The following is a 9,781-nucleotide window of genomic DNA, read 5'->3' on the forward strand; positions in this document are numbered from 1 at the left end:
GGGTCTGCCCCCGCCACCCGCCAGGGAAGGAGCCCTGCCCCTGCGGGGCGTGCAGGCGGGCATCGGCGCCTTCTCCTGTTACTCCTCGCAACCTTCGCTGAAGTGGCAGCATCCAAAGCAACGGGTGGGCCTCCTCGATGCCTTGCCGACGGCCATCTTCTTCTGCATCGCTGTCTTTCTGACGTGGCTGTGCCAGCAGGTAACAAGCTGCTGCCTGAAAACTGGAACTGGGAAGGCAAGTAAGCCTCTACGGAGCAGCTTCCCTGAAAACTCCATGTCACCGCAATGCAGAGCATGACCTGGAACATGTAGAGTTTGGGTAGCTTGATTTTTAATTAAAAGGGAGATGTCCTTTCTCCTCCAGAGAGGGAATGAGTTCCCACACCTGCTGTTTCTCCTTTACCATCCCTTTAGGTAGCTGTCGCATGGTTTCCCGGGTGGAGAAGAGCTGCCTAGCTTGGCTGCCTGTTTTAATGCCGGTGTGACTTTTCCGCGGGATGCCATTGTCCACGCAGCATATTCTGATATATAGCCCTGGTGGGAGGCATTCATCTCTCCATGCACATCTTTACTGTCTGCCCCCATCTCTGCTGCTGTGCAGGAGCAGCCCTGAGGCCAGAGTTACAGAACCTCTTTATCTGCTTGATCAAAAGTGACCCAGCTGGGGGCCTCCAGGAGAAGAATCTTTGGTGCTCTCTTCAGCTTGAACACAGTTAAGATAAACCCCATCAATCAATCAATAACCCCCAAGTAACCCAAAATCTGTACCTAGGCTGAGAGGTCACCTCCTTCTTGCCCACCCTTGTGTTGTTGTGACATGACTGATGTCAGCTCGACTGTGTGCTCTGGACTCCAAGCTTGCCTCTTCATAAATGTTTTCCAGTAGGGGTAGCAGCTTCTAGCAGATGACCTCGGAGCAGCCCCCCCCCCCCCCCACGCTAGGCTGAGTCAAATGTCTGACATCAGTGAAGCAGCTGGAGGATCAGCGTGTTTGCCTTGCAAGCAGCCACGGGGGCAGGATTGGATACTATGTGCCTTTTTTCTGTGCTGAAGGACTCCAATGAATGGCCTTCTCTGTGTGATCTGCATTTTTGGAAGAGGTCCATGAACAAGTCATTTGTTTAGTAGCCTGATTAGTCAGGTTGTCTTGAGCTTTGCTTGAATCTGTATGTCCTTGAATATGCCTTCCAGCCCTGGCTTTCCCCATGCTTCGCAGGTCCTTCCATGTACTGTTGTGTGGCTCATACTTGCCACCAACTTGCCATCATTTCTGCTGCTGTGCCACTTTTTAAAATTCAGTTAGTTCCCAGGTCCAGCTGGTGATAAGGCTGCGTGAGTGTTTCCAATAGGCACACACACATGCACACCCCCCCACGTATATGTACACACGCAGCTGGCCACACTGATTGATACGGGCAGAAAAACACAGCACTCATGCAAACACGAACAGCACTAATAGCCTCATCCTGTTCTCCCCTCGGGCTGATCAGGACAGAAGCCCACCAATGGAAAAAAAATATGTATTTGTATACATCTATACAATATGGATCCCTCCAGTAGCTGGTCTTAGACATTCCTCCTATTCAGTAGCTGATCCCTGGATCCAAAGCTGGCACCTGGAAATGTTATCCCCAGAGGCTCCACTCCAGTTGCTGGTATTCAGACCTACAGACACACACACACACAAACATAAACTACAGCTCCCTCCTCCAGTAGCTGGTCTTTGGGCATTCAGGCTATTCAGTAGCTGGTCCCTGGATCCCCAGTTGCCTCACACAGAGACGCAAACAAGTCTCTCTGGCAGCTGGTCCAGGGTTGTGACCTTACCATTACCAGACCTCCAGACCCCACCACAGTCTCCCCAGTAGTTGTCCTGGACCCCCTGGGCCCTCCAGTAACCACCTCATAAATCCTCTGCTCTCTTCACTATCTTACCTGAACTTATGGCTGCTCCAAAACTTGACTCCCATGCTTCTTACCCTACCCTCCAAGCTATCCTGGCTTGGTGTTTACTAGTGACCATACACTGGTGATATAGTGACATACAGTTCCACATAACCTGCGTGCACTCTGGCCTCTCCAGTTGCTCTATCACACACACAGAGGACCCTATGACTTGTGGCCCCCACCTCTAGCTGCTGGCACTCGGACCACCATACACACACAAACACATGGAATATAGACCTCCTCTCACCCAGGAAAATAATTAAAATACAGTTTAATAAGACAAGACAGACTGAAGTGATCCAGTGCAAGGCACAGCCAGATAGACCAGCAACCTGTTTGCACCCAACCAGGCCATTTTAGCCCTTTATCCTTTTATTTTTCCATACCAAACCACCTTTATCCCCCCCTTTTCCCACCTTTGATGCCTTCTCTAAACACCCCATAAGTTGTCCTGTACAATCCCAAAGATGTCCTTCCCCTCCATCCTCTAAAGAGTCCCATACCCCTGCAGGTAGTGACCCCTCTCTTTCAGTGATCCATGAAGCCTCTCCCATTGACTGGTGGTGACGGGCATCAAACCTGGCCCACGGGCTGATCCCTCTCTAGGAGGAGCCAGGGCAGAGGCTCCTTGTCTCCGGCTATGTTGTTGGGGCTCCCCCACTTGCCACTGTTCCTCTGTGCTCCTTTGTGTTGGTGGAAATAAGCCTTGAATCACATAACCCGGCAGTAGATCAAACCCATTTGATTGTCCGGATCAAATGATATTTTGAGAATAAAAGTAAGAAGGAAAGAAAGGACATAGGCAGGCCAGTGAGGGGGTAAAGGAAGCAATGGAGGGTATATTGTAGTAGAGCCTTTCGTCCCTGTGCCTCCTGAAAAGCCATGTAGGTAGTACTGCCAGTATCTGTCATCTTTGCAAGGTTTGTCTGCTGTTTGGGAGCAGCAGTTCATCAAACACCATTTAGAGGCCAAAACGTCAGCCAGTTTCCCACATGTACAGGGCAACCGACTGAAGTACGTGTAAGACTGTAGAACCATGTGCTTGGTGAATGTGAGCAACAGTTTACCCAACAAATTTGCATCTCACTTGTACACATTTTATAGCTATGTAAATACGTTCTAATATTCAGTCAGACCTGAATGAACCTGCAGCTTCTCCATGTTTTATTGCTAGTAATCTGAGAGAAGCAACACCCATTTGTTGGTCACTGAATGTAAATGTACCTTCAAACCCTTTTCATCCATGCTTGTGTTTACTTAGCAGTTCAGCTGACTGAGGAGGTGGAGGTGCCATTATAACCTGTGTCTGCAAAAGCCTACACATTCTCTTTAAGTCTTCACAGGTTTGGTCTGGGATGTTAAAGGCGCTTAGGTGTATCAAAATCCTACTATGTACTTAACTGCTATGGATTACTTCTGGATGTATTTTAAACCCCCACTAAACACCTCTTGGAAATTTAAGGCACCTAAATGTCTTTAAAGATTTCTCTCTAGGTGCTTCATCTGACTGAGTCCATGAGATTCCTTCTATAAACAGATTAACACAGGAACACATATGGTGGATTTTCACTTGTATTTGGCTGTGTAGTCTCTTTCTCAGATACTGATAATATATATATTGACCTCTAACCTTCATAACTCATAGTCTTTTTTTCTTCCTATTAACTTCATAGGCTAATTTAATATTTTAGAGTATACGTTTTTTCACCACGCACAAAATAGGAAGAAAGCTTTCTTAAGATTTATGTTCATTGTTTTTCCTTTTTCCCTTTCTTTTCCAATTTTAACTCCACCTCTGTTGTTAAAAAAAATAAAATCAAGTAATATATTCAACCTGAAAAATTAGTAAGTTGTCACGATAGCTACAAATAATCAGCCCAACTTCGCAAATTCATGCTCCAGACAGCCTCTTGAACAATCAGTTTACATGACTTATGTTCTCAAAGTATCTCTTGCTCCCAGGTGTGGAAGTAAATGTTTATAAATAATAAAAGAGGCCCATGGTTGCATTTTAGGGAGTGACATGAGTGGCATGACCCTTTATGATAGACAGGTCATGGATTAAGGAATATCTGACTGCTGGTCCAAGCCTGGATTAGTCTGAGATTTCTAGCTGGTGAAAGCCTAGAACAGTTCATTTCCACTGGGGAGCTCTTTGGTGCTCCAGTGTGACGGGCAGAGCCCATGTGGTTCTTTATTCCTGTTAGTCAGCACTGACAAGGATCTCGGCTGCCAGTGGTATCAGAGAGTAACAGCAAATTAAATACTTGTATTGCTCCTGTGCGAGATCCAGCTGCCTTGAAAAAGCTGTATATGTTCACGGTCAAAGCAAACTGATGGGACCATGGGGGGTTGCAGAGGCAGTGTGCTTGTCTTCAGCCTTTCTTGTGTACACCTTGCTCTTGCAAAGGCTAAAATAGAAATGGATGAATTTCACAAGGCAGGACAAAATGTGCAAGAAGCCCATGCTACAGAGCAGAAGGATTTGCCAGGAATAGCAGCCTAGGCAATAGTCATCTTCCACAAAGTCACATGGAATTTTGCTTTAATGCCCTGGAAAAACCCCAGCAAAGTTCTTCTGTATTTAGCTGGTCATATGATATGATTGTTAAGCTGCTTCCTGCTTTTCAGGAAACACATTTGTGTTTGTATCAGGGTTGTTGCTAGGACTATTTCTATTTACTGGAGTTTTTAAGGACTAGAGAGAAATTAATGTCATAGCAGAACAGTTAACATTGAGAACTACTATTTTCTTTTTCAGAATGATAAATTTGCTGTATTTTGATACATAATAATATCAACAAGGGTCTATCCAGTGTTATAAACCTCGTTAGCCCTTACATTAACTGCCAAAGCAATAAACATAATCCACATGGTGGATTCACTCTGACAGCTTGTAGCAGGCCAGTAAATACCCACCAACGCCACGGTCACCATTAGGAGGAAGGCCCCAGGGTGTTACTCCTTTCCTCTTTATTCTGCAAGTTTTTCGTGGAAGTTAAAAGGGAAAAAAACCCAAACTTAAAATGGTTTGGCCTTGGTTTTTTTTTGCCTGGCTTCCTGAGAAAACAAACATGGGAAGCCATGCTCTGTGCAAGTGTGTGCCCGTGTATCTCCACCAACATCTTTTCAATCTGTCAGCTTCCCATCACAAAATCTGCGAGAAGCACGTGAGTTCCAGAGATGTTGCAGCCACAGAAGGGTCTAGAGACAGCCCAAGAACCCAATACCTTTCAAAAGGGGAAGGGAGACAGCAAGACACACAGAAGCGTGTAATCTAATAAGGCTAATGCCAGCACACACATTTATCACAGGTGCTTTGCACCTATTTTGTCTAGAAGAGCCACTATATTTCATATGGTCCTATGAAAGTTTCTTGCTTTCTTCCCCCGTTAAGCTTGTTGCTATGGAAGCTGTAGTGTCACTAATTGCCACCTATGCTCAAACATGGTACTCGGGGGTTTGCTGCTCACCTGCCTGCTTTAAAACTGTAGCTGTCAGTGGAGGTAGTGCTGCCGTTTGTGTCTCAGCCCGCGAGATGTGGTCTGAAATTTGTAATGTTAAAGCAGAGGTCACTACATCAGGTCAGGGGTAAATATGTTTATGGATGAAATGTCTGAGAAAGTGCGAAGCAGCGCTGGAGGAATTCCACCATCTTGTCAAAAAGAGTTTCTAGCTGTATTTTCACACGCTTTTCTCAATGTTTGACAAGATGAATGGAAAAACACCAAAAGTCCAACCCTGAATATTGACGTGTGTGAGTTCAGTTGCCTTTGCACTTTCCAGCACTTACTGTCTTTTCATTTGTAACATATTTTCTGTCCTTTGGAAATGAGTTATTTTCTTTCAGCCCTTTGTTTCTCCCTGTGCTTAGCCTCAATGCTAATGATAACTTATCTAGGATTTTTTGCAGAGTTGGTCGATTTTTATGCAGCAGCTGGAGAAGAGGGAGGCATGTACCTGCCTGTTTTGTCAGGCAGAATGCGTGTTTGGTGCAGCTATGTTTTTAACTTCCATTTTAATATGTCACTTAGCTCCATAAACAGAGCCAGAGAATGGGCTGCATTGTGTGTTCAACAAAGTCAGTAAAATACCCAGGTTAGTGTTTTCTTACAGCTTCAACAAAGAGTATGGGACAAAAAAACTAAGTCAGGAACTTACCTACATTCAACTCTCCAGCCTCTCTGCACTTCAGTGATTTTGGGGAACTGAGCTGTTTGAAGGACAGAGTGAAAACAAATTTTAGCTGGAATGCGTACTCTCCATTATCTGTATCACACAGTGAGTGAGTGCTGCAGCTGTAAGAGGACGATGAGTCTGAGATATTGCTGACTTGCTTTTGGAGTTTAGTCAGCTCTGAATAGATGCCAATACAATGCAGAGCTTATCAGTAAAGTCCTAGTGTTTTGAGTGTCGGAGACATCAGAATGAGGACAAAATGGTCTTTTTACCAGGAGTCATGCTAAACATTATCAGGAGGAAAAACATGTTCTGACCAGATGGGTACACTGACAGCAGCTGGTCTTGATTGGACGGAAGATCTATCTAATCTAGAGTTACATTTCTGACAGTAGCCAGTGGTGGGTGCCAGGGAAGGAGTATGGTAACACTTCCCCCCCAAATGCCCTTCTACATCCCAGCAATTAGTGATTAAGGATTTGTTGAACCAAAGACCGGATCCGGACCATCACATTTAATAGCCCTTTTGAAGCATCTGTTAAGTTATGTACCTGCTTTTTTACCCCCATTCACTTTCAGCCTCCAGAGGCTCCTATGGCATCACCTGCCACACACAACTGGATTCCGTTCTGTGAAGTGCTTCTTTCTGTGGTAGAACTGATGCCTTAATTTGGTGCCCCGTAATTCTTCTATTCTGAGAAACAGTGATTAACAGTTCCTAATGACCACTGCAGCCGTGTGTAAGGTGAAGGTTTTAGTATTTGTTTTGTTCTTTCTTTCTCTGTCTGTCCAACATTTTCTGAGCTTTAAGTACTAGCCTAATTTATCTCCCTGTGATTGAGGGGGACATTCCACTCCTGCGGTGGTCCTTGCTTATCACCCTTCTCTATGTCTACCAGCTCTGCTGCAGCTTCTGTGAAATGGGAGTGACAGTATTCAAATCATGGCCATTGATTTATGCAGTGGTTTAGGATGCTTCCTGCTCTGGTCTTTATTTTCTAATAAGCCTTAACATTGCGTTTGCCCTCTTGACTGCTGCTGAGGTTTTTTTTTTTCATTGAACTATCTACGTTACCTCCGAGTTGTCTTTTGAGCGTGGTGACAGATAAATTAGATCCCTTCATTGCAGACACAGAGTTGTTTTTCCTTGCGTTATGCCGTTAAGGATATTAAATTTCATCAAGTATTGTTTTATTCAAATCTGTATCATGAGATACTTCTGAAACTCATTCCAACTGATAGCAGTTTTGACTACCCTGAAGATTTTTATGCAATCAAGAAGCTTCGCCAGTTCATCATTTTTTTTTCCCCTGATCACTTAGAATATCAGTGTGTTATCAACATTATTCTGGTACTAAATCCAAAACACAGCACTATGCTAGCTACTGTGAAGAAAATTAACTCTATCCCAGCCGAAACCAGGACAATTGAACTATCTACGTTACCTCCGAGTTGTCTTTTGAGCGTGGTGACAGATAAATTAGATCCCTTCATTGCAGACACAGAGTTGTTTTTCCTTGCGTTATGCCGTTAAGGATATTAAATTTCATCAAGTATTGTTTTATTCAAATCTGTATCATGAGATACTTCTGAAACTCATTCCAACTGATAGCAGTTTTGACTACCCTGAAGATTTTTATGCAATCAAGAAGCTTCGCCAGTTCATCATTTTTTTTTCCCCTGATCACTTAGAATCAAGCTGATCAGGTCCAAGCACAGCCAATGGATCTGTTCTAGACTTTATTTCTTGTCTTTTGTTGCTAAAGCAGAAGAGCACCTGCATCTTATCCCATCCAGCTCAGTCTCCTTAAGACTCCTGAGCAAAACACCTTGCAACACTTGGCAGTAGAGATCTGTACTGCAGCGTGGGGGAGGGGAAAGGGGGAAGGGGTAGGTGTAGGCGGCATTATGCAAAATAATTTGTCATGGTTTTATTCTCTGAGAAAAAAGAAAAAGCAATAGACCTCTAAGACAAAGGGTTGGAGTCCTGTCTAGACTGTTGATTATTTAACACTTACTAAGCCAAGGATATATTTGAGATGAAAATGTGTAGCTTTCCAAGTAAGAGTGATTCATCTCACTGTGAGAAACACTTATTCCATAGCAGCAGTTTTGTAGCTAAAATCAATTATAAATTGCTCCGGTCACATCTTGGGTTTCACAGGTGAGCCGCAGTTTTCTGCCTTACCCCTTTTTCTTGGGTAGTGAGTGGCTCCTGGCCACCATCCTTCCCTCACCAGCACAGATCCTGCTCATCTGTCACACATGTCCGAACCAGAGCAGCATACCACTTCTACCCTGCTTGACAAATGATTCTCTCAAATTACATTTGCAAGGAGAAGAGCACCATTCCTCACGAGTCCACCCGTCCCAGTACAAACAGCACAGCAGAAGCTGGGACTGGACAAAGCCTGGCTTATTTTTAACAGTGCGAGCCACAGCACTGTCAAGGGTGGGTGGGCACAGCCACTGAAGGAATGTGCTCTGGTACTGACTGCACAGCAGCAGCTGAAGCATCCCCCTCTGAGCAGGGTGCTCTGAGAGCTACCCATCAGGAGCTGCCCTCCATTAGGAGGGGAAGACAGCATTTACACACAGAGAACCGATCGTTGTTCTTTCAGAAAACCACTCTGTAGCAGTGGGACTGAGAGTGTACACCCCTTGCCTGGGACTGCAGCCTATTAGCAGCATTACCATATTAATGATTTAAAGGCTTATGAATGCTAAGAATGTAAGAGGTCAGTTTGGTCCGTGGCCAGGACTCAACCCACTGCCCGCACATGGTGAATAATATCTTTCACGGTCTGTTTGTTAAACAGTGTACCAGAATACAGGAGGATATGGGGTTACAATGTATGTCGACTGCACAATTGAATGCCATTGCTTTGTGGGAAGGGTGTGGAGATGCAGTTGTTGCTTGTGCACAGAAGATTTGCAGAGAGATACATCTCCGTTGTGCAAAACGATTTCATTGTGGTGTCCTGTCGCTGTACTGAATAGGGACTTTATGCTATGTGCGGCCTCTATGATCTGTCAGGAACAGGGCACAGCTCTAAGCAGTCAAAAGCTTTTTATCTCAGGACAGCAGCTTGGTTAGTATGGAAGACAGTTATGCTAAAAATGCTATATAAACAAGGAGACTGACCAGTTCTATATAAAAAGACTTCATATGAACTACAGATAGAGCAAGACAGATTACCAGCTCTGGAAGAAGGGGCAGGCAACGCAAGAAGAGTACAGGGATTCTTGTCAGGTCATGCAGAGAGGAAATTAGAAAGGCAAAAGCCCAACTAGAACTCAACCTGGCCACTGTTGTAAGGGATAATAAGAGAAGTTTTTATAAATACGTTAACAGCAAAAAGAGAGCCAGGCAGAACCTCCATCCCCTAGTGGATGCAAGGGGGAACATTGCCACTAAGGATGAGGAAAAGGCTGAGATACTTAACACCTTCTTTGCCTCAGTCTTTAATGGCCCGACAAGTTATCCCCAGTGTACTCAGCTCCCCAAGCTGGAAGGTGGGGATGGTGAGTGGAATAAACCCCACATAATCCAGGAGGAACCAGTTTTTGACCTGCTATGCCACTTGGACATCCACAAATCTATGGGGCCAGATGGGATCCACCCAAGAGTGCTGAAGGAGCTGGCAGAGGAGCT

Source organism: Egretta garzetta, unplaced genomic scaffold (assembly GCF_000687185.1).
Source record: "Egretta garzetta isolate BGI_Z169 unplaced genomic scaffold, ASM68718v1 scaffold259, whole genome shotgun sequence".
NCBI lineage: Eukaryota > Metazoa > Chordata > Aves > Pelecaniformes > Ardeidae > Egretta > Egretta garzetta.